Genomic DNA, 26,248 nt, shown 5'->3' with positions numbered 1-26,248 from the left:
ATACTTAGCTTAAAACTGAATTTCTTTAAAAAAAAAATTCCATGCAAAATGTTTTTGGAAGCTGTGGATGAAAACCTTGGCTGTGTATGTATGCGAGGGGAGGAGTGGATGGGTGCATGTGAGAGAGAGTCTGTGTGTGGATATATTTGTGTGTGTCTGTAGGACATATGTATTTATCCACCCATGCATATACGTTGTTATAGACATATATGTTGGTTAGGGAAAATAAAAGTTGAAAAAGTTATTTTATGGATAGTCTCTTTTATTTAACACTATTATATCTAAAATTTGGGGATATCCACTTGATTAAAAATGATAAAATTGAAAAAAAGTAAATGATCATGTAAGAGAACAATTATGTATAGCTTCTTTGGTCAATTTTTTTTCCCTTTGGTCAATTTCTTAAAAAAAAACAGTCCAGAATGTATTTCAGATATCTCTCTTCATATTTCATTTCCTCTACAGAAGAAAAAAAAACTACCAGCTCTCAAATATCAGTCAAATAATTCTATATATCAGTGAAATTGAAACATTTCTATAGTTCCTTACAATTGATATACTAATATTTTAAAAGGTTTACAGTGACATAATTAAGAATATATAACAAGGAGAAAATTTCACCTTAAATACCACATTTTTTGTCGAAATAGAATGTCATAGCTAAAACACAGTTCTTCTTAATGATAGAACTTTCAGAGATGACATGCTAAGTAGTGTTTATTAAGGATAAAAGAAATATTATTTTAATGAGTCAATAATATATCGAGTTTATTTACAGGCATTTAAAATATCTCCATTTGGTATATTCTTAAACATTATACAAATAATGTACAAATGTTTATATAATAAATTGTGATAAATGCTAGGATTAAATATTACATAATTCACACGGGAGGTCAGGGAATATTTCTCTCAGGAATAACCTATAAGCTAAGATGAGAAATAAGTGTAGGAATTAGTGAGGTGAAAAGTGGTGGAGAGCATCTCAGAAAGGGTCGGTAACATGTACATAGGTCCCAAAGCAGAAAAGCATATGTCGCCCTTGTAGAATGAATGGAAAGAAAGACTCTTTGAATAGAATATATTGAGTGGAATAAGCATATTATTGAGATAGTTTCTATTTCTTCTCTATCCCCCTCCCTGGATGATTTAATCCATTTCTTTTTATACACAGAATTCCCAGTCAGTAACTTAATTATAAAATTATGATCAACATCCTCAAAAATGTATTTTCTGCAACACTGGCAAGCCTTGAAAGTAACCTAAAATCAAAATGTCTAAAACTGACCCTTTGATTTCCCTTCACAAATCAAATTTTCTTGCACACTTCAACATCTCAATATATGGCATCATTACCCACTGAGCTTCTCAAACTAGAACTTGAAATTTGTTCTTGATTCCTTCCTCACTTTGAGCACCCAACTTTAGAAAATAAGCAAGCCTGACATTTTTACTGTAGAATTCATTCTCCCCCTCCACTCCTGCTGCCATTACCCAAATTGAAACTACCATATTCTTTCACTTGAGCTGGTATAACAAATATCTTAATATCACCTCACTCCAATATATTCCCAAGAAAGCAGCTATGTTAATCATTTCAAAACATTTTAGGGAATGTTTTTCCTTTCAAAGTTTCTATTTAAATTCCAGTTAGTTAACATACAGTGTTCAGGTGTGGAATTTAGTGATTCCTCACTTACATAAACAATACTGGGTGCTCATCACAAGTGCCCTCTTTAATCTCCATCAACGATTTAACCCATCCCACCTCCCTCCCCTCTGGTAACCATCAGTTTGTTCTCTATATTTAAGAGTCTGTTTCCCGGTTTGTTTCTCTTTCTTTTTCCCCTCTTCTCATTTGTTTTGTTTCTGAAATTCCATAGATGAGTGAAATCAGGTGGTATTTTTCTTTCTCTGACTGACTTATTTCACTTAGCATGATACTCTCTAGCTCCATCCATGTTGTTGCAAATGGCAAGCTGTATCATAAGATACTTCTATTTTTAATTTTTTGAGGAACCTCCATACTGTTTTCCAGAGTGGGTGTACCAGTTTGCATTCCTACCAACAGTGTAAGAAGGTTCCTCTTTGTCCATATACTTGTCAACACTTGATGTTGCTGTGTTGTTAATTTTAGCCCTTCTGACTGCTGTGAGGTGATATCTCATTGTACTTTTGATTTGTATTTCTTATCTCAGGGAAATTTAATATTTAATTTCCCAATATTTTGGATTTTGCTAAGTAATTTTATGTTATTGATTTCATCTTTAAATCTTCATGTTCCCAGAATATATCCTATTCAATTTAAATACTTTTGAATTAATTGAAACTTCTTTTATGGTCAAAATGCGGTCTAATGGTATTGCTCGCTGCCTGTGCACTTGAAAATAATGCTCATTTTGTAATTGCTTGTGGGGGGGGAACTTCCCAATAATATTAAATACTTCAACATATCTGTTATTGTTTTTCACAAACCTCAATGGTTTTACTTTTTTTTCTATCAATTATTGAGAAAATATTTGAAAATCTCTATGTTCATGAAACTACCAATTTTTTTTCCTTTATTTTGGTCAAGTTTTCTTCATATATTTTAATTTCTACTACTAAGAAGTTCGGTTATAATTGCTATATTTTCTTGATGTGTAACTTTTAAACCCTTGGAATTCTCTGGTAATACTCTGTCTTGAAGTTCATTTTACTTGATAGAACTAGTCAAGTATTTATATGGTTACTGTTTACAAAGATTTCTTTTTTTGATGTTTGTTCATTTTTGAGAAAGAGTGAGTGGGGCAGGGGCAGGGGCAGGGACAAGGGTAAAGAGAAAGGGAGACAAAGAATCCGAAGCAGGCTCCAGTCTCTGAGCTATCAGCACAGAGCCCCACAGAGCTCGAACTCATGAGCCATGAGAGCATGATCTGAAAGAAAGTCAGATGTTAACCAACTGAGCCACCCAGCCACCCCAAGATTTGTTTTTCTAACCATTTATTTCATTCTATATTTTACTTAAATTTTATCTTTTGTAGGAAGCATAAAATTGGATACTTTTAAGTAGCTTTAAAAATCGCTTTAATTATTTAGACAATTACCATTCAATGTAATGATTGATATTAGTACAATTAGGGCTATATCATTTTATTATCTATTTCTGTTTTTAATCCCCATGTTCTCCTATTCCTGCCTTCTTTCTCATTATCTGGATAACTTTTAATATTCTGTTTTTATTTATCTTTTGAATTTTTGGCTATGCTTATTGGAAATGATTTTAGTGATTCTCTAGGGAATATTGTTATATAATATAATACCCAAAAGCTACTGCATGGGGTTTTTTAGTTATAATTAGCAGGAGAGATTGCTGTTATTTAGCTTAGATTGACACACTAAAACTCAATTTCTACTGCACAAGGTTTTAATATATATTCATTATTACTTGGTTCCAAGTATTTTTGCTGGGATTTCTCCTTTGATATGTAACTTTTTTTTGAGCTGTATGAGCTAATTAACAAATATCTGTGAGATATGTTAGTTACATTTTGTTATTATACTATAGTTAATTCTATTGTATCAGAGAAACAACTTTTTACAGTTTTGATTCTTTGAAATTTATTGGATATATTTTATAAACAAATATACGGTCACTTTTTGTAAATGTTTTCTGTTCACTTGAAAAAGATGAACTCCAGGGTTTTAATTTAATTTAATTTAATTTAATTTAATTTTTAAAATTTACATCTAAATTAGTTAGCATATAGTGCAACAATGATTTCAGGAGTAGATTCCTTAATGCCCCTTACCGTTTAGTCCATTCCCCCCTCCCACAACCCCTCCAGTAACCCTCTGTTGCTCTCCATATTTAAGAGTCTCTTATGTTTTGTCTCCTCCCTGTTTTTATATTAGTTTTGCATCCCTTCTCTTATGTTCATCTGTTCTGTGTCTTGAAGTCCTCATATGAGTGAAGTCATAAGATATCTGGCTTTCTCTGACTAATTTTGCTTAGCATAATACACTCTAGTTCCATCCACATAGTTGCAAATGGCAAGATTTCATTCTTTTTGATTGCTGAGTAATACTCCAGTGTGTGTGTGTGTGTGTGCGTGTGTATACCACATCTTCTTTCTCCATTCATCCCTTCATGGACATTTGAGCTGTTTCCATACTTTGGCTATTTTTGATAGTGCTGCTATAAACATTGGGGTGCATGTGCCCCTTCAAAATAGCATCCCTGAATCCCTTGGATAAATACCTAGTAGTGCAATAGCTGGGATAAAGGGTACTTCTGGTTTTAATTTTTTGAGGAAACTCCATGCTGTTTTTCAGAGTAGCTGCACCAGTTTGCATTCCCACCAGCAGTGCAGAAGAGATCCTCTTTCTCCACATCCTCACCAACATCTGTTGTTGCCTGAATGGTTAATGGTAGCCATTCTGACAGGTGTGAGGTGGTATCTCATTGTGTTTTTTATTTGTATTACCCTGATGATGAGTGCTGTTGAGCATTTTTTCATGTGTTGGTTGGCCAACTCGATGTCTACTTTGGAGAAGCATCTATTCATGTCTTTGGCCTATTTCTTCACTGGATTATTTGTTTTCTGGGTGTTGAGTTTGATAAGTTCTTTATAGATTTTGGATATTAATCCATTATCTGATATGCCATTTGCAAATATCTTCTCCCATTCAGTCGGTTGCTTTTAGTTTTGCTGATCGTTTCATGTGCTTTGCAGAAGCTTTTTATTTTGATGCAGTCCCAATAGTTCATTTTTGCTTTTGTTTCCCTTGCCTCTGGAGACATGTTGAGTAATAAGTTGCTGCAGCCAAGATCAAAGAGGTTTGCCTGCTTTCTCCTCAAGGATTTTGATGGATTTCTAACTTACATTTAGATCTTTCATCCATTTTGAGTTTATTTTTGTGTATGGTATAAGAAAGTGGTCCAGTTTCATTTTTCTGCATGTCGCTGTCCAGTTTTCCCAGCACCACTTGCTGAAGAGACTGTGTTTATTCCATTGGATATTCTTTCCTGTTTTGTCAAAGATTAGTTGGCTATATATTTGTGGGTCCATTTTTGGGTTCTCTATTCTGTTCCACTGATCTGAGTGTCTGTTTTGTGTCAATACCGTACTGCCTTGATTACAGCTTTGTAGTACAACTTGACGTCTAGGATTGTGCTGTCTCCAGGTTTGGTTTTCATTTTCAAGATCACTTTGGCTATTCAGGGTCTTTTCTGGTTCCATACAAATTTTGGATTGTTTTTTCTAGCTCTGTGAAGAATTCTGGTGTTATTTTGGTAGGGATTGTATTGAATATGTAGATTGCTTTGAGTAGTATTGACATTTTAACAATATTTGTTCTTCCTATCCAGGAGCGTGGAATCTTTTTTCCATATTTCTGTGTCTTCTTCAATTTCTCTCATAAGATTTCTATAATTTTTAGTGCATAGATTTTTCACTCGTTTGGTTAGATTTATTCCTAGGTATTTAATGGTTTTTGGTGCAATTGTAAATGGAACCAATCCCTTGCTTTCTCTTTCTGTTGCTTCATTCTTGGTATAGGAATGCAACCGATTTCTGTGCATTGATTTTATATCCTGCAACTTTGCTAAATTCATGGATCAGTTCTAGCAGTTTTTTGGGGGAATCTTTTGGGCTTTTCATATAGAGAATATCATGTCATCTGTGAAGAATGAAAGTTTGGCTTCCTCCAGGCCAATTTGGATGCATTTTCTTCTTTGTACTGTCTGACTGCTAAGGCTAAGACTTCCAATACTATGTTGAATAACAGTGGTGAGAGTGGACATCCCTGTCTTGTTCCTGACCTTAGGTGGAAAGCTCTCAGTTTTTCTTCATTGAAGATGATATTAGCACTGGATCTTTCATATACGGCTTTCATGATCTCAAGGTATGATCCTTCTATCCCTACTTTCTTGACAGTTTTTGTCAAGAAAGAATGCTGTACTTTGCCAGATGTTTTCTCTGCATCTATTGAGAGGATCATGTGGTTCTTCTCCTTTCTTTTATTGATGTGATAAATCAGATTGATAATTTTGTGGATATTGAACCAGCCCTGCATCCCAAGTATAAATCCCACTTGGTCATGGTGAATAATTCTTCTAACGTATTATTGGATTCAGTTGGCTAATATCTTGTGGAGGATTTTTGCATCCATGTTCATCAGGGAAATTGGTCTATAGTTCTCCTTTGTAGTGGGGTCTTTGTCTGGTTTTGGAATCAAGGTAATGCTTGCTTCATAGAAAGAGTTTGGAAGTTTCCTTCATTTCTGTTTTTTGGAACAGCTTCAAGAGAATAGGTGTTAACATTTCCTTAAATAGGAGAATTCCCTTGGAAAGTCATCTGGCCCTGGACTCTTGTTTTTTGGGAGATATTTTATTACTAATTCAATTTCTTTACTTGTGATGGGTCTGTTCAAATTTTCTATTTTTTCCTGTTTCAGGTTTGGTAGCTTATATGTTTCTAAGAATTTGTCCATATATTCCAGATTGCCCATTTTCTTGATGTCTAATTGCTCATAATATTCTTTTTGTCTAATTTTTTAATGTTTATTTATTTTTGAGGGAGAGAGAGAGAGGGACAGAGCATGAGTGGGGGAAGGGCAGAGAGAGAGGGAGACACAGAATCTGAAGCAGGTTCCAGGTTCTGAGCTGTCAGCAAAGAGCCCGACGTGGGGCTCGAACTCACAGACCATGAGATCATGACCTGAGCTGAAGTTGGATGCTTAACCAACTGAGCCACCAAGGCACCCCTGCTTATAATGTTCCTTTTTATTGTTTGTATTTCTGCTGTGTTGCTTGTGATCTCTCTTCTTTCATTCTTGATATTATTTATTTAGGTCCATTCCTTTTTCTTTTTGATCAAACTGGCTAGTGGTTTATCAACTTTCTTAATTCTTTCAAGAACAAGCTTCTGGTTTTATTGATCTGTTCTACTGCTTTTTTTGTTTTGTTTTGTTTTGGTTTGGTTTGTTTTGGTTTGGTTTGGTTTGGTTTGGTTTCAATAGCATTAATTTCTGCTCTAATATTTATTATTCCTGTTTTCTGCTAGTTTTGGGTTTTATTTGTTGTGTTTTTTCCAACTCTTTAAAGTGTAAGGTTTGGTTTTGTATCTGAGACTTTCTTCCTTCTTTAGGAAGGTGTGGATTGCTATACACTTCCCTCTTATGACCGCCTTTCCTGTATCCCAGAGGTTTTGGGCTGTGGTGTTATCATTTTCATTGGCTCCATGTAATTTTTAATTTATTCTTCAACTTCCCTGGTTAGCCCATTCCTTCTTTAGTAGAGTGTTCTTTAGTCTCCAAGTATTTGTTACCTTTCCAAATTTTTTCTTGTGGTTGATTTCAAGTTTCATAACATTGTGGTCTGAAAACATGCATGGTATTATCTTGATCTTTTTGTACTTGTTGAGTGCTGATTTGTGTCCCAGTATGTGGTCTATTCTGGAGAATATTCCATGTGCACTGGAGAAGAATGAGTATCCCGCTGCTTTAGAATGAAATGTTCTTAATATGTTTGTTAAGTTAATCTGGTCCTGTGTGTCATTCAATGCCATAGTTTCTTTGTTTATTTTCTGGTTAGATGATCTGTCCGTTGCTGTAAGTGGGGTGTTCAAGTCCCCTACTGTTATGGTATTATTATCAGTACATTTCTTTGTTTGTGATTAATTGATTTATATATTTGAGTGCGACCACATATGGAGCATAAATGTTTGCAATTGCTAGATCTGCCTGGTAGTTAGACCCCTTAATTATGGTCTAATGCCCTTCTTCATCTCTTGTTACAGTCTTTATTTTAAAGTCTAGATTGTTTCATGTAAGCATGACTACTCTGGCTTTCTTTTGTCAACAATTAGTATGATAGATGGTTCTCCATCCCCTTACTTTCAATCTGAAGTTGTCTTTGGGTCTGAAGTGGGTTTCTTGTAAACAGCATATAGATGGTTTTCTTATCTATTCTGTTACCCAGTGTCTTTTGATTGGAGCATTTAGTCCATTAATGAATACTGAAAGATATGAATTTATTGCCATTATGTTGTTTCTAGAGTTGGTGTATCTGGTGGTGTTCTCTGGTCCTTTCTAGTCTTTGTTGCTTTTGGTATGTATGTATGTATGTATGTATGTATTTAATTTATTTGTTTATTTAATTTTTCATCTTTTCTCCCCTCAGAGAGTCCCGCTTAAAATTTCTTGCAGGGCTGGGGCACCTGGGTGGCTCAGTCAGTTAAGCGTCTGACTTCAGCTCAGGTCATGATCTCACAGTCTGTGAGTTCGAGCCCCACATCGGGCTCTGTGCTGACAGCTCAGAGCCTGGAGCCTGCTTCGGATTCTGTTTCTCCATCTCTCTCTGTGCCTCCCTTGCTCATGCTCTGTCTCTCTCTGTCTCAAAAATCAATAAAAATATTTTTTAAAAAATTTAAAAAAATATATTTTTTAAAAAACCAGGACTGGTTTAGTGGTCATGAAATCCTTTAATTTTTGTTTGGCTGGAAAACTTTTTATCACTCCTTCTATTTTGAATGACAGACTTGCTGGGTAAAGAATTCTTGGCTGCAAAATTTTTATCAATTCAGCACATTCAATATATCCTGCCAGTCCTTTCTGGCCTGCCAGTTTTCTGTGGATAGGTCTGCTGCAAACCTGATCTGTCTTCCCTTGTAGGTCCAGACTTTTTTTTTCCTTTCCTGCTTTAATGAAAGCAGTTTTCCTTGCCTAAGTATTTTGTGAATTTGACTATAATATGACTTATTGATGCTCACTTTTTGTTAATCTAATGGGAGTCCTCTGTGTTTCTTGAATTTTGATATCTGTATCTTTCCCCAGGTTAGGAAATCTTTCCACTCTGATTTGCTCACACAACATTTTTACCCCTTTTTCTCTGTCTTCATCTTCTGTGACCCTTATGATTCTGATATTGTTCCTTTTTAATGAGTCACTGATTTCTCTAATTCTTAAATTGTGCTCTTTTACCTTAGTCTCCCTCTTTTTTTCTGCTTCATTATTCTCCAGATGTTTGTCCTCTATATCACTGATTCGCTGCTCTGCCTCATCCATCCTTGCCCTTGTGGCAGCCATTCAAGATTGCAGCTCAGTTATAGCATTTTTATTTCATCCTGACTAGATTTTACTTCTTTTATCTCTGCAGAGAGAGATTCTAACCTATTTTCGACCCCAGCTAGTATTCTTAAAACGTGATTCTAAATTCTGGTCAGACATCTTATTTGCACCTATGTTGATTAAGTCCCCAGATGTCATTTCTTCCTGCTCTTTCTTTTGGGGTGAATTCCTTCTTTCATCATTTTGAAGGGAGAAAGAAAATTAATAAGGTAAAAAAGTGAAATTTAAAAATTAATAACAACACACACACACATATAAAATAAATGATGTTAGATCCCAGGTGTATTTTGGTCTCGTTGTTGAAAGGAGCTTGATAGATTAGAGAAAAAGGAAAAGAAAAAAAATGAAAACACTTGAAAATTTGAAAAAAATGAATACAATGAAGTAGAATAAAATGAGTTGATGGAAGTAAGATAGAATTTGAGAAATTTACAAAAAAGTAAAAAAATATAGTAGAAAAATTAAAGAAAAATATTTTTAATAAAAATTAAAAATAAAAATATTTTTTCTCCTTCTGTATTCAAGAAAATAAAAGAAACGAATAAGAGAAAAAAAAATTGAATAGATGTACCAGCAAACAGACCGAAATATGATTGAAATTATATTGTTTTCCCCTAGAAGTCAGACTATGAAGCAATATATAATCCATAAATTAAGCAGGGAGAGAGACTTGTGGTGCTCCTGAAAAGCGAGGTTGGCTCAGTTGGGCAGGGCTTAGTGTAAAGGCTCTTTTCTCCACTAGATGGCGCTGCTTATTGACCTCAATGGCCATGGACCTGGGTGGCAAAGGAACTGAGAAAAAGAGAGGACAGTATAACAAGACACAGGGGACCCTGAGCCAACAGCCCGAGGCACCAAGATTTATTGTACATCTTATATACGTTTTCAGGAAAAACAGATCAGCAATGATTAACAACAAAAGCTTATCAAAGCATGTTATCAACGTACGTCTGATTCAGCTATTGTACATATCTTGCATATGAGAGCAGTCTTGCCGATACTTATGTTTCGATAAGAATCTTTATGATAAAAGCAAAGACAAAGAAGGGAGTGAATGTGCTATATACAGCTGGCTTCCTTTAAGCAAAACATCCCTATCTGTGTACTAAAGAACAGACCACATTTCCCGAGGACAATTCACTCAAGTCCTTTCAGGTTATTTTTAACCTTATGATCTCGAGTTTTCTCAGAGATCTTGGAGCCTAAATGAATATGCGCCTATGGTCATTGTGGTGTTCTGTTTCCCACACTTATCTTACTGGGGTGGATTGTTTTGGTGCTTGTAGGTGTGTATGTGCATGCATGCGAGAGGTGAAAATGGTGTCACCCAGCTATCCAGTCTCTAGTATCGGAACTCTGTTCTCCCCAGTCAGCAATCATGCACCCATCATTTGTCTGCCACTTTTGTCCACTCCTCGCTTTTGCTCTGTCCGTGACCAAGCCCCAGGCAGCACCTCCCTCCTGTGCTTTATCTCAGATGCGGCTGTGTTTTCTGACCTCTTACTTGTGAGGGACTGCAGCTTTGACCCATTCTGCCCCTCTGCAGGAGGGTCTCACCAAGCAATGGCTGAGCGTCGGCTGCACCCAGAACATTTGAGGGACTGTGTTGCTGCTGATGCCCAGAGACTGTGGCTGGGTGTCAGCCCGCCCCAGAAAAAGTCCACGTGATGGTGTAGCAACAGCATTTCAGGGATTATGGAAAATCACAACACACACCTGGCACCAGGCTTCACCCTTAATGACCTTGTTCCAGCACCAGCAAATGTGGTTTTTCTCCTGGGTCTACTGGGGCCTTTGCCTCTGGTTGGGGGGTGGGGGGGTACACAGCCTCTACAAGATGTCCTCCCAGCAGGGGCACTGCCTCTCCCTGTGTGGCCTGAGGACACCAGTACTTCACTCTGCTCCTGGGGATTGGCCCTTCTCACCAGAGCACCACCAGGTATTGAGCTACAGAGTTTCGGAGTCTTCCCTCCCCCTGTTTATAGAGTTTTAATGGAATTTAAACCCTTTCCTTTCTCCTTTCTCCCTTTTTAGTTTAGTCCCTGTGGCGGTTTTCCACTTTTCTACTTTTTCTCCAGCTGCTTTTGGGGGCGTGCTTTTCCCATATACTCCCCCCATCTCTGTCCTCTCTCCACAAGCAAAAAATATCTCCTTGCCCTCCATGGTTTCTCTCTCCCCCAGTTCACCTCTCCGTGCCATGTACCTGCTGAGTTCTGTGGTTCAGGTTGTGCAGATTGTTGTGTTAATCCTCAATCAGTTTTCCAGGTGCACAAAATGGTGTATTGTTGATCTGGCTGTATTTCATGGACACAAGACACACAAAAAACTTCCATGCTGTTCTGCTAACTTGGCTCCTCTTCCCGAACTCTAGGATTCTTTAATGGAATGTTCTGTATATGTCAATAATATCAAAATGGTTATTTTTTTCATTCAAACACCTTTATTTTTTCTAATGTTTATTTATTTATTTTGAGAGAAAGAGAGAGAGAATGCACAGGAGGGGCAGAGAGAGAGAGGGAGACAGAGAATCCCAAGCAGGCTGTGCACTGTCAGTACAGAGCCTGACATGGGGTTAACTGACTGAGCCACCCAGGTACCCCTGAAACATCTTTATTCTTAATGGATTACTATCTTACCTATCACTTAATTATAGAGGCTTGTTAAAAATATCCAACCATGATAATATATTGTCTACTTCTCCTTCAGCTGTCAAATCTGTCAATTTTGCTACATACAACTAGAATTATTAGAGTTACACTGGAGTTACAAAGAATTGTGTCATAAGATTATAAAAGTTATAACTTGCTGTTTATTATACTGTTTCCCATGAGGGTTTTTTTTTCTTTCTTTATACTTCCTGCCTAATGCTATTTTGTTTTACATTAATTATGCTATACCAATTCTTTTTTGCTTGCTTGCTTTTATAGTGTATTATTTTACATCTTTTTCTTATAAACATTTAGTGTTCTTATGCTTACAATTAGTCTCATGCATATAGTATGAAGTTTTAAATTTAACTAGTTTGATAATCTTTCTATTCTATTTGAAAATTGTATTCTGTCTAAATTTAATGTAATGACTTATATAATCGGGTTTTAATTCCTATTTTTTGTTCATTTGTTGGTAATTTTTATCTCTCTCTATTGTGCACTTTTAGTTTAATCAAAAAATTTTTTTTATTATTTTATCTCATATATCTGTTTTGTAAAATTTTATTCTTATATTATTTTTATTTTAATGTTTATTTATTTTTGAGAAAGAGAGAGACAGAGCATGAGCAGGAGAGGGGCCGAGAGAGACGGAGTCAGAATCCAAATCAGGCTTCAGAGTCTGAGCTGTCAGCACAGAGCCTGACATGGGGCTTGAACTTACGACTGTGAGTTCATGACCTGAATGGAAGTTGGACACTTAACCACCTGAGCCATCCAGCTGCCCCATTCTCCTATATTATTTCTTAGCATTAACCCACAAAATATGATTGTTATTTATTAAATTAAATAATTTGTTCGACCAATTGCTGAATAGTGTAGGAAACTTTAGTTAATTCCATTTACAAAACCTCTCACCTCCATTTAGCTATACTGCAGTCATATGTTATAGTTAAATTGGATATGGATATTTTGAGGTTTACATCACTGAGCCTGAATCTTAAAGTAGTTGTCTAAGGAGTGTTAGACTTTTTGGACATATTCTAGTGTATAATTAGATCAGTTTGCTCAAATCGAGGTTTGATTAAAATTAGTATAGAGAAGCATTTATCCTAGATTTAACTTAGCCTTATGCTAAGGTGTGATCTTTTTGAGGACTCTATCTGATGCCCATGTTTGATGAGGTCTCTCCACTGGGGCTGGGTGGGAACAAGAAATATTCCCAGTCCTCCATGAGTGCCTGAAATTATTCAGTCTAGTACTTTAAGATAATCTCTTCCCAGTCTTGTATAATTTTACCTTTATATGTGCAGATAATTACTCAGACAATGCCTTAAATGAGACCCCTTCCCCTCACAAAGTTCTCAGAAGCTCTCTCTGTGTAGCAACCTCTTCTCACGTACTCTGTTTTAAAAAATTAGCTGACTGCTCTGTCTCCTATACTTACTGAGACTGCTAGACTGGCATTCCCTTCCCATTCTGTGACCTGCAAACCATCTCCAAAACTGAGTCATAATTTTCACTTTGTTCACTTTTCCTCAAGGATCATAGTCCTGCCTTGTCTATTATGATGCCCAATATCTGAAAACTATGGATATATATCCATTGTTTTTCTAGTTGCTTTTATAATGAGAAGGCATTCCTGCACAGTCATGGTCAACACAGAAGTCCCCTTAAATTCACTGGAAAATAAGCAGTATGGTAGACATGAGCAAAGATATTTCTGTGAAGCTTAGCAAGGTGATTGAGTCATTCATTAATGATCAGAATATCCCTTTATAATATCATTAATTGACTATTATCCCATATTTTTTCTTTGCCATTACCTGGTTTTGATTTTGTCAGTCAGATAAGCCCTGTCCTAGATGACATTGAACTATGATGATCACTGAAAACAGTCAACTCAATCTATTGTCTCATCAAATAAGTGTGGTTCCTGGAAGAGGAAATCTCCTATAAATTGAAGAGAATACCCAGCTGCATAGCATCCAAGAGCTGTGTCTTCATGCTGGGCATCTAAGAATAGCAAACTACCTGGCTATTTTTGTCAAATTGAAGTTAAAAATCCAAATCGGAGAATTGCTCCGTTTAAACAAACATGGCATGAGCGTTTTTTTCCTCCAATTTAATAGAACATTTTATCTCAAAGAATGCTAGATTTTATTAGTATCTCTTTCTCCCCTCCTTCCTATACATGCAGTTACATTTTCAATACTCCATGCAGTTGAACAGGAACAAAGAACTGATTTCTGGATAGTGATATAGTGGGTATAGTCATACACATACCACTGTCAGCTCTGGCTTCTAAAATATTTTGGGTAATGCTATGAACTGTCTTTCTATTTACACTATTTTTTCAATTAGATGTAGTGGATCTAGTGGAGGATCTAAAAATAAATTATATGAAAACAACCTGGTTCTTTAGTTGATTCAGGACATAAACCCTTTGTTCCCCAACCTTATTTGTCCTTTGCTTTCTTCATGTAGTGATTTATGGTATGAGTGGAAAGTAAACACTGGTTTTGTTAAGCTACTAAAATGTTGAGCTGAGTACAAGTTATCCCACCAGAATACATGTGGTAGTGATATCATGTTTGCATACACTTATTTTTTTAATGTTTATTTATTTTTGAGAAAGAGAGACAGAGTGCAATTGAGGAAGGTACAGAGAGAGACAGAGACACAGGATCTGAAGCAGGCTCCAGGCTCTGAGCTGTCAGCACAGAGCCTGACACGGGTCTTGCATTTGTGAACCCATGATATCATGACCTGAGCCAAAGTCGGATGCTTCACCAACTGAGACACCCAGGTGCCACCATATATTACTTCTTTAGCAAAACTCACTGAATAATTTACCACAGGGTATAGTTAGTGATGCTGTGATAAACGAAATATTTTTATTCTAAGAACCCACACAGTGAGAAAGGTAGGTATGTTTAAAATGGAATGCAAAATTATAAGTACCATAATAGGTATCTTTATAAGCTCTAGTAAAAAGAAATACACGATTAACTGTTTTTTAAGAATGAAAGAAAAGACAACTGAGAAGAGAGCTGAATGTAAAAAATCAGGAGCTACCACAGAACAAAGGTACATAAGAGAAGACATTTCAATAGAGAGAGGAAAACTTGTGCAGTCACAAAGATGAAACAAATGTGAGGAAACTGTAAATATTTTGCCACAACTAGAGCACTTTGTATATAAGAGAGAGTAGACAAAGATAATCTTGAGAGGTAAGTAGAAGTACTGCCAGACTAATCCAATGAGGAGGTGTCAAATACACGTGTTTTTCTTCATTTTTATCTGAATTTGAAGATATGCAAGGCTCTTTGCTGCCAGCTTCCTAAGCAGCATAAGTAGAAGGAATGAATGTAGTTAAGGCCATAGTGATGTCAACATTACTAAAATTTTGTTTGAGTGCCTTTGTAAAAGCATTAATACCCATGGAGATATTATTCAAAAATAATCTGTGGGTCTTTCAATAATATGTTCTTGTCCTTCAGGCTCAGTATATTCTTAAGACTGGAGTTATAAAAAGTGGGTAGTTCAACAGCACACAAGGAGAAAAATTCTTTAATTTTTTTCTTATTTGCCCTTTAAAACCAGACAAAAGATTTCCTGAAAGGATTGATAAAAAAAAAGTAGAAATATCTTTTATTACATATATAAAATTCAATCTACCAACTATCAAGCAGAAAGAAATCCTAGAATTTTGGCTGGTTATATACAGTTGTTTCTTCCTCCTTTTCAGTGAACTTTTGACTCCTTTCTACCACAAGGAGATATCATGATTTATTTAACTTCTTTAGCCACAAAATCTTATAAGTGATTCTAAAATCCAGATTTCCTGAACCACTAAACAAACATCGTGGATGATTATGAGACACTACTGAAATGAAGTTAGGAGATATCAGAATTTTCACAGAATACTAGAGGCTATGCATAGATTATGACACAAGAGTCAACCACATTATGATCCCTACACTCTACTCCTTATGACGTGAAAAAAAGCAAAAGTCTTTGAAACACGAGGCATTGTTTAAAGTGTCATTTTCACCCCAATGACTGGTTAATCTACACTCTTCTCTAAATTTAGGGTTTTTTTTTATCTGCAAAAGGAAGTTAATAAAGCCAATCAATCTGAGTTTCTAGAAAAAATATACTATACTAAAATTCTTAACAAAACTGTAAACTGTAGGATATTTTATGAATATTAGGCATAGATATGGCCATTTCTGAAAATATCTGTTCAACATGAAAACACTTAGTTACCACTCTTTGGGAACAACATTGGAATAGAAAAGTTAGGAGACCTTAGATTAAGCAAATCAGATATTCAGATATATATATATATATATATATATATAGAGAGAGAGAGAGAGAGAGAGAGAGAGAGAGAAAGGTGAAGGAATACAGATCTAAAGGAAGGATGGATGATTAGATGATTGATAGATGATAGATAATAGATAGATAGATAGATAGATAGATGATAGATAGATGATATACAGATGGATAGATAAATAGACAGATGAGAGAGAATGATTCTTTTAATCCATCTCCCAAATTCAAATTAAACCCATTGTGGACTTATGGAGAAGTTGGCTTGTGGGGTTTACCTTAATGAATTGATTTGTATGATAGAAAATAATTTTTCTTGGGCAGAAGTTTATTCCTTCGCCCAGTCAGAGATAACATTATCTGTCCTAAATATCAAATCCGAGGCCTACTTCTATGTACTGATGACTGAGATTCATCACTGCAGAATGTATCTTAAGGAATTATTTTCACTGGAACTTGGATAAGAACAATAACACAAGTTTAAGATCTAGGTGACAGATTTTAAAATACACCTAGAGAGAGGGTGTGTTCAGGTATTTTGTAGAATGTCCATTGATTTTGATTTGTCTGTTTTTCTCATAATTGGTGTAAAAAAACTGTCTTTTGAGAGAAGACCACAGAAATAAAGTAGCACATATTAGCAGCATGACATATCCCTATTAAGTTTTTCTTGATAACCTGGCTGACGTAGCGTTTTGTTTGACTTATCCACTCTGAAGTCATTCTCCTCACTCTTTTACATAATGTATTTGATCCGAGGAAATAGAAACCACACTTAGGGAGAAAAGAATTATTTTCCTAACTTCTGGAGGGTGGAGGGAGTATCTATATAAAGCATTTAAATTCTCCTCATGGGAGATTTGTTTCTTCCCAACCATTTATTTATTTGTATTATTTATTTATTTCATTATAGACTAATTGATATTTATTTAAACTTTGAGCAATAATCTGATACTGTCTTATTTATTTTGTCTTTCAAATTGTTACAGGTTTGGTCAGTGGGAGCTCTTTCAGTTGGCTCATGTATCCCTTTAATGTAACACTCCTTCTTAGTGATTCGTTTTGTTATTATGATATTTTTTATTTTATTTATTTTGTGGGAGCTAGTATATTATGATTTATCTATTTATGTCTTTACTTATTTATTTGTTTGACTGGTAAATAATTGACATACAATAGCCTATTAGTTTCAGGTGTACATCATATCCTTATGCTCTATATTATATCTCCATGACTTACTTTATTACTGAAAGTTTATATCTCTTAATCTTCTTCAACATTTTGCCTATCCCCCAACACCTCTGGTTACCAATAGTTTTGTGTATGTGTGTGTGTGTGTCTGTGAGTCTATTTCTGTTTGTGTGTTTGTTGATTTGTTTAGATTCCCACATATAAATGAAATCATATGGTATTTTTCTTTCTCCGTCTGACTTATCTCCCTTAGCATTATATAAACTTTCAAGATCCACCTGTGTTGTCACAAATGACAAGATTTCATTACTTTTATGTGTGTAATTTTTAAGTTCTTTTTATTTTTATTTATTTTTAGAGAGAGAGAGAAAGCGGGGGTGGGGGGCGGTGCAGAGAGAGATAGAGACAGAATCCCAAGCAGGCTCCATGGGGCTCAAACTCATGAACCATGAGATCATGACCTGAGCTGGAATCAAGAGTCAGATACTTAACCAACGGAGTCACCCAGGTGCCTTGTTGTGTAATACATATATATATATATATATATATATACACACACACACACACAGATACATGTGAGTGTGTGTGTGTGTGTGACATATTTTTTAATTCCTTTATCTATCATTGGATATTTAGATTGCCTCCATATCTTGGTTATTGTAAACAATGTTACAATGAACATATGGATACATATATCTTTTTGGATTGGTGTTTTCATTTTCTTCAGATAAGTACCCAGAAGTGGAACTGTTGGATCGTATGGTATTTCTGGTCTTAATTTTTTAAGGAGTCTCCAATACTGTTTTCCATATTGGCTGGACCAATTTATTCTCCTACCAACACATGTACAAATGTTCCATTTTCTTCATATCCTTGACACCATTTGTTTTTTTGTTTCTTTGTTTTTGTTTTGTTTTCTTTTGTCTTTTTGATAAATAGGCAATCTATCAGGTGTGAGGCCATATCTCATTGTGGTTTTAGTTTCATTTTCCTGAAGATTACTGATTTTGAACATATTTTCATGTGCTTGTTGGCCATCTGTATGTCTTCTTTAGAGAAGAATTCAAATCTTCTGCCCATTTTTATTTTTTTTATTTTTTAAAATTTTTATTTATTTAAAGATAGAGAGTGTGCAAGCAAATGGGGTAGGGGCAGAGAGAGAGGGAGAAAGAGAGAATCCCAAGCTGGTTCTGTGCTGTCAGCACAGAGCCCAATGTGGGACTCAATCCCAGGAACTGTGAGAGCATGCCTCAGCTGAAATTAAGAGTCATATGCTTAACCAACTGAGAGACCCAGGTGCCTCCTTCTGCCTACTTTAAATCAGATCATTTGGTGTTTTAATTTTTTTGACATTAAGTTTTATAAATTATTTATGTATTTTGGACATTAATACCTTACTGAATGTATGGTTTGCAATATTTGCTCTTATTTAGTAGGTTGCATTTTTCATTTCTTTACTGTTGAAAAGCTTGTTAGTTGATGTAATTCCACTTAAGGGATAATAATAATTATGACAAACTCATGCTGACAAAATACATCTTAACCAAATTGATATATTAAAATTAAAATTTGGGAGCACCTGGGTGGCTCAGTCAGTTGAGCATCCAACTTTGGCTCAGGTCATGATCTCACAGTTCTCGAGTTTGAGCCCCATGCCAGGCTCTGTGCTGACAGCTCAGAGGCTGGAGCCTACTTCAGATTCTGTGTGTCTCCCTCTCTCTCTGTCCCTCTCCTGCTTGCACTCTCTCTCTCTCTCAAAAACAAATAACAAAATAAAATATTTAAAAATTAAAAGCAAATAAAATATTTAAAAATTAAAATATGGATGTCACTTTATTAAGGAAATTAATGTATTACCTAATTGACCAATTAATACATTAAAAAGAAAGATCAACATCAAAGATATTCAAAGTAAACCCATAGCCACTAGAATGACTAAAATTAAAAAGGTTGACAATAGCTGGGATTATCAAGGATACAGAAGATTTTCCATTCTCAAATATTGGTGACTGAATCAAAAACATACAACCATTCTAGCAAAGAGTTAATCTACATCTACCGTGCAACCCAGTCATGCTAGTCCTAGGTATTTACCCAAAAGGAGTCAAAGTATATATCCATACAGATAATTGCTTGACTGTTCTTAATTGCACATCATATTCGCCAATAAGTGGACATAATCCAAATGTCCATTAACTAATTAAGAGATAAATTTTTGTGTATCCATCCAATGGAATCTGCTAAACTATAAAGGAACAAAACATTGAAAGATGCAACCAACAGATATGAATGTCAAATTCTATGCTAGTTCAAAGAAGTAAGAGAAGAAAGGGTACACGTCCTATACAATTCTATTTATATAAAACTTTAGACTGAACTAAATATAGTGACTGAAATTTGTTGACTGGTGACAGAGTTTAAGTGTAGGAGGGATTGTAAAAGGGCATGGAGAATTTTTTACAGGTGAAATAATTATTCTATATTTTATTGTGGAGATGGCATAATGGGTGTATGTGCATATCAAAACTCACCAGCTTTAAGCTATTTGCAGTGCCTTGTATGTCACTTATATTTCAATAAATTTGAAAAATATAACTTATTTTTGTGAAAAATTTTATTTTTCCAAAATATTTTCTGTCATTCCCTTTAAGGTGAATATACATTCCTATCTCATTGGCATCAGTTTTAATCATGTTTTGGCCATATTGTTTGGCCAGAGAAGAGTGGGCAAAAGCAATGTGTGTCACTTCTGAGCAAGAGCTTTCCAAGCCATTACCTGGTTCTGCTACTCCTTTTATGCTTATCTACCATTAGTTTTATTAATATTGGATTTAATCCTAAATTATTAACTCTAAATTAAAGAGGGCATAGAATCACAGAAAATCTGAAAAAGACATATAACTAAGCAAATATAATGCTTTAATATTATACATCACTGATAATGCGTTATGGTCTTACTGCAACCTAACTTTAAAAAATGTCAAAAAATCACATTTAGTATATAAAGTTTTATTATAGTAGAAATATACTCTATAAGTACTAGGACATACAAATCTAAAAACATGAGGTGCCTAAAATCTTGAAGATGTATTTTTATGTGTATGTGTTAGGGAATATGATTTTACTGGCGTATTTGCAGATTCTAATCCTCTTTTATATATGAACAAGTAGCTAACATAAGTAGATCTATTAATCTTATCTGGATTTCAGTTTTGTCATTTACAAAATATGTTAATCAAAGGACATAATTTGTAAAATTTCTGTGCACTTTGAATTTCAATTATAGGAGTATTATAGGTAAAATGAAATGCTAGGAATGGTGCTAGCATAATGAACATAGCTTTTTTACATCAAAATTGAATTAATGTTTTATGTCTTAAAGACCATCTTGACTCTTTCTCTTAAAAGGTCGAACCATTTTGGAAAGTGGTATCAGACATATTTTAAATAAAAAAATTATATCTTAAGCATTAAAAAGAATTACACTCAACTAATGTTTTCTGAGAAGCATGAGCTTGGTTATATTTTAATTTAGCTTATAAAACTAAAATGGTTGTTATTAGTCACCATACTGTAATTATTTTCCTCTTCACAGATGTTTTGGATACTAACTTCCTAGAAGAGTGAATTTCAGAGTCAATATTACATTGGGTGAATATCATGTATATGTATGTACATTTGATCTGTGGATTAATTTCATTAAGAATCTTATACATTAAATGTATAAGTAAAGCTTAAGAAAGTTTTAATAATTCATAAATATCAAAGATTTAAATGTCTAGTTTTTTTTCTTTAAAACATGGCCATGAAAGATTACACATTTCTAATTATTTAATACTCTGGAGCATATTCCAAAAGCATGCTTAATCCTACTTTATATCTTTACTTGTTTCATCTAATATTTCCAAGAGCAACATAATTTTTCAAAATGTCTCAGGTTTTCCTCCAGCTCAATAAAAGCTCAAGGTACTGGAAAAACCTATAGGACAGTTATAGATATTAGATTAATGGAAAGAATGATTTATAACAAATTTTTTAAAATCAGCCCTTGAAACCTAAAAGCCATTTTACTTAAATCTCCTAATGAAACATTGGCTTTTCATGAAACAGAGAATTAAACCAAACTGTAAACAGTATTCTTTCTAGAAGGTAGAAAAAGGCCTTTTCATTTGTAAAAATTATATATATAATTAATTCCTTTCACATATTAAAAGGTAATTTTAAAAAAGCTAAGAGAGCGGGATGGAAAACAAATGAAGATAAAGTAGAAACCAAATGAATTAGAAAAGCAATCATCAAATCAATCTGTAAGTGCCTAAGATGCTCTTCATAAGTATCAAAATAAAGATTAGCATAAATATAAAAAGAGAATAATAATATACATACAAAATATTATTGCTCTAATAAACTTTGTTATTGAAGTATAACACATATAAAAATGTACAAAAACATAAGCTCATCTATCATGGCAATTTCTAATCAAGCGTCTCCTTTTCTGCAGAGAGGAGAACTATACTGGCTTTCTTTTTCTTTCTTTCTTTCTTTCTTTCTTTCTTTCTTTCTTTCTTTCTTTCTTTCTTTCTCTTTCCTTCCTTCTTTCTTTCTTTTTTCTCTTTCTTTCTTTCTTTCTTTCTTTCTTTCTTTTGTGCTTTTTAATTTTTTTATGTTTTTCCCTCTGACCTCCTTTCTTATTCTTTAAAAAAAATTATTTAAATCCAAGTTAGTTAATATATAGTGTAATAATGGTTTCAGGGGTAGAATTTAGTGATTCATCACTTACATATAACACCCAGTGTTCATCCCTACAAATGCCCTTCTTAGTGCCCATCACCCACATAGCCCATCCCCCCAACAAACACCCCTCCAGTAACCCTCAGTGTGTTCTCTGTATTTAAAAGTGTCCTATGGTTTGCTTCCCTGTTTTTATCTTCTTTTTCTTTCCCTTCCCCTATGTTCATTTGTTTTGTTTCTTAAATTCCACATATGAGTGAAATCACATGATATTTACCTTTCTTGACTGCCTTATTTTGCTTGGTATAATGCATTCCAGTTCCATCTATGTTGTTGCAAATGGCAAGATTTCATTCTTTTTGATCCCTGCATTATATCCCATTGTATATATACATCCCACATCTTCTTTATCCATGTCAGTCTCGTCAGTTGATTAACATGTGGGCTCTTTCCATAATTTGGCTATTATTGATAGTGCTACATAAACATTGGGGTGCATTTTCTGTTTCAAATCAGCATTTTTGTACCCTTTGGATAAATACCTAGTCGTGCAATTGCTGGATCAGAGGGTAGCTCTATTTGTAATTTTTTGAGGAACCTCCATACTATTTTCCAAAGTGGCTGCATCAGTTTGCATGCCCACCAGCAGTGCAAAAGTGTTCCCTCTCTCTCTGCATCTTCACGAATATCTGTTGTTGCCTGAGTTGTTCATTTTCACCATTCTGACAGATTTGAGGGGATATCTCATTGTGGTTTTGATTTGTATTTGACTGATGATGAGTGATGTTGAGCATATTTTCATGTGTCAGTTAGCCATTTGGATGTCTTCTTTGGAAAAGTGTCTGTTCAATGTCTTTTGCCCATTTCTTCACTGGATTATTTGTTTTTTTGGTGTTGAGTTTGATAAGTTCTTTATAGGTGTTGGATACTAACTCTTTATATGATATGTCATTTGCAAATATCTTCTCTTATTCTGTAAGTTGCCTTGTAGTTTTACTAATTGTGTCCTTTGCTGTTCAGATGCTTTTTATCTTGCTGAGGTCCCAGTAGTTCATTTTTGCTTTTGTTTCTCTTGCCTCTGGAGGCATGTCTAGTAAGAAGTTCCTGCAGCCAAAGTCAAAGAGATTTTGCCTGTTTTCTTTTCTAGGATTTTGATGGCTTCCTGTCTTACATTTAGGTCTTTCATCCACTTTGACTTTATTTTTGTGTATGGTATAAGAAAGTGATCCAGGTTCATTCTTCTGCATGTCACTGTCCAGTTTTTCTAACACCATATGCTGAAGAGACTCTGTTTTTTCCATCGGATATTCCTTCCCACTTTGTCAAAGATTAGTTAGCCATACGTTTGTGTGTCCATTTCTGGGTTCTCTGTTCTGTTTCATTGATCTATGGGTCTGTTCATGTGCCAGTTCTTGTGCCACTATACTGTCTTGATGATTACAACTTTGCAATATAGCTTGAAGTTTGGAATTGTGATACTTCCAATTGTGGTTTTCTTTGTCAGGATTGCTCTGGCTATTTGTTGTCTTTTCTTGTTTCATACACATTTTGGGATTGTTTGTTTTAGCTCTGTGAAGAATGCTGATATTATTTTTATAGGGATTGCATAGAATGTGCAGATTGCTTTGGGTAGTATTGACATTTTAACAATATATTTTTTTCTTCCAATCCATGAGCATGAGATGTTTTTGCACTTCTTTATGTCTTCTTCAATTTCTTTCATAAGCTTTCTATAGTTTTCAGCATACAGATCTTTTACTTCTTGGTTAGGTTTATTGTTAGGTATTTTATGTTTTTTGGTGCAGTTGTAAATGGGATTTATTCTTTGATTTATTTTGGTGCTGCTTCATTATTAGTATATAGAAATGCAACCAATTTCTTTATGCTGGCTTTCAATACAACATATTAATTGTCCATAGATCATGTCTAAAAGCTATGTCCATAAATTACATCAGTATTATATATATACGTATATATATATATATATATATACGTATATATATATGTGTGTGTGTGTGTGTGTGTGTGTGTGTGCGTGTATTATACACTGATCGGTATATATCAGTATTATATATATATATATATATATATATATATATATATATATGCAATTATATATATATTAGTCTTTTGTCACTGCATATTGTTCCATTTCAGGAATACATATCAACATAGTTATCTACTCTTTTTTTGTTAGTCTTTTGGAATTTTCCAGTGATCGCATACATGAACAGCATTCCTATGTGAATTCTTGTTTATGACTTTTGTCGTAACTCTTTCATGTTTTTTTTTTATTGGTAGTAACAATCAGTAATGACAGAAAATTTTTACAATTATCTTTTTAAGTACATATTCTGCTCCATTCTCTCTTACTCCTAGGACTCTAAATTCACATGTCACTTACTTATTTGTTTAGAAAACTGGATTTTTATTTTATTTATTTTTTATTGCTTAGAGAGAGAGCACGAGTGAGGGAAAGAGGAAGGGAGAGAGAGAGAGAAAGAGAATCTTAAGCAGGCTCCGTATTTAGTGCGTAGCCTGATGCAGAGCTTGATCCCATGACCCTGGGATCATGACCTGAGCCAAAATCAAGAGTCAGATGCTCAACTAACTGAGCCACCCCGGCACCCCTAATGTCACACATGTTTTATTGTTTGATACTATTCAGCACTCTTGTAATCCTCTTCCAAATTTGTAATTCATTGAGAAACGACAGTGGAAATACAGGGACTTCACTTTTAATAAAACTGATTAGAGAATTTGAATCTAGAAAGATATGCTAACATTCATTAGTCTGACTCACCCAGCTTAATCCTGTCTGAACAGACATAAATTTCCCTCACATAGGCAAAGTTTGCCTGATTAAAATTCTGAGTTATAAGAAAAACAAACTACAATGCACTAGCTCTGAAAACCAGAAGTCACAGAGTCATTGAAATTCATGGATCGCCTATGATTTTCTCTTATTCTGGAAAGGGATGGTTCTCAAAATCTGTCTCTGAACTATCAGAATTAGAATCACCTTAAGAAGTTGGCAAACATTGTCTGTTTTCAGGTTCCACCTCACACTTGCTGAATCAGCACTCCAAATGATTCTGATGCATACAAGTATTTGAGGAATACTGCTTAGTTTATAGGCTCTCAACCCTGCCTGAAAACTGGAGATTTAAACATTAATATTTTCCAGACCATCCTAGACCAATACAATAGCAATGTCTTAGGACAGAGAACTGGACATTGTGTGTGTGTGTTGTCAGGAGCTTCACTGGTGACTAATATTCAGTCAGCATTGAGAACTATCAACTCTAGTAAAAGACTCTACAATGGAAACATGAAGCAAAGGGATGATGGTTTCCTCTGACAAAAGCATGAAATAACATCGCTTTAATAATTTTAGTGTATAAAATGTCATTCTAAATATTACATTAATCTCAAAATCTAGAATATTTTTTCAAATTTTGATAATTTGAATCTTATGATTTTTAAAAATCTTTATGACAATATATATCATAAAGAAAACAAATGACATTCTTTTGTGTCTAGAAAATCAAAAGAATATAGTTCAACTAACTGAACTACAGTGAACAAAGTTATGATATAATATCAATTTAAGGACATCAAACCTATTTCTGTATAACAGCAACAAAGAAGACAGAAAGTAAAACCTTAAAAGTAATATAATTTATAATAGCATCATAAAACACATAATGAGAGTATTAAATCTAATTAAAAATCTTCAAAACTGGACTTCCCAACCTTGGGTTACTACTGGCCACTGTCTGTCACCCCAAGCCATCCTGTGTATGCTAACACAGCTGATGTTGAGGACCCTGACAGGCCTAACCCAGTGGCTGCTGGTGCTATGTGCCCAGATTGTTTCAAGTTCCTGAGGAAGCAGCTTGGGACCATGTGCCAGAAGAAGGCCTTGAATGCAGTCTTTGGAATCCAAGATGTCTCCACTGGGCTTATCTCCTGCTTCCTGTTTTTCCTTTTGCCATGAGACTGGGTCCTGTCATATGCGGAGAGCTACAAAACATGGGAGTGAAGAGGGCTATCCTGCTTCTTACCTTGTGATGTGACCACTCTGGCTTTTCCTTATTACCTCTCCTGCGTTCCTGGCTAGCCTTCCCTGGATCATGTCCTTCAATTACAGTGAACTCTTGTGCATTCATGACCTCTCCATTTCTCTATAGTGACATCCTGGGACCACATATATTGATTTATAAGGC

The sequence above is a fragment of the Panthera tigris genome, chromosome D1, assembly GCF_018350195.1.
Source record: "Panthera tigris isolate Pti1 chromosome D1, P.tigris_Pti1_mat1.1, whole genome shotgun sequence".
NCBI classification, from domain to species: domain Eukaryota; kingdom Metazoa; phylum Chordata; class Mammalia; order Carnivora; family Felidae; genus Panthera; species Panthera tigris.
This window is presented reverse-complemented; position numbering follows the sequence as displayed.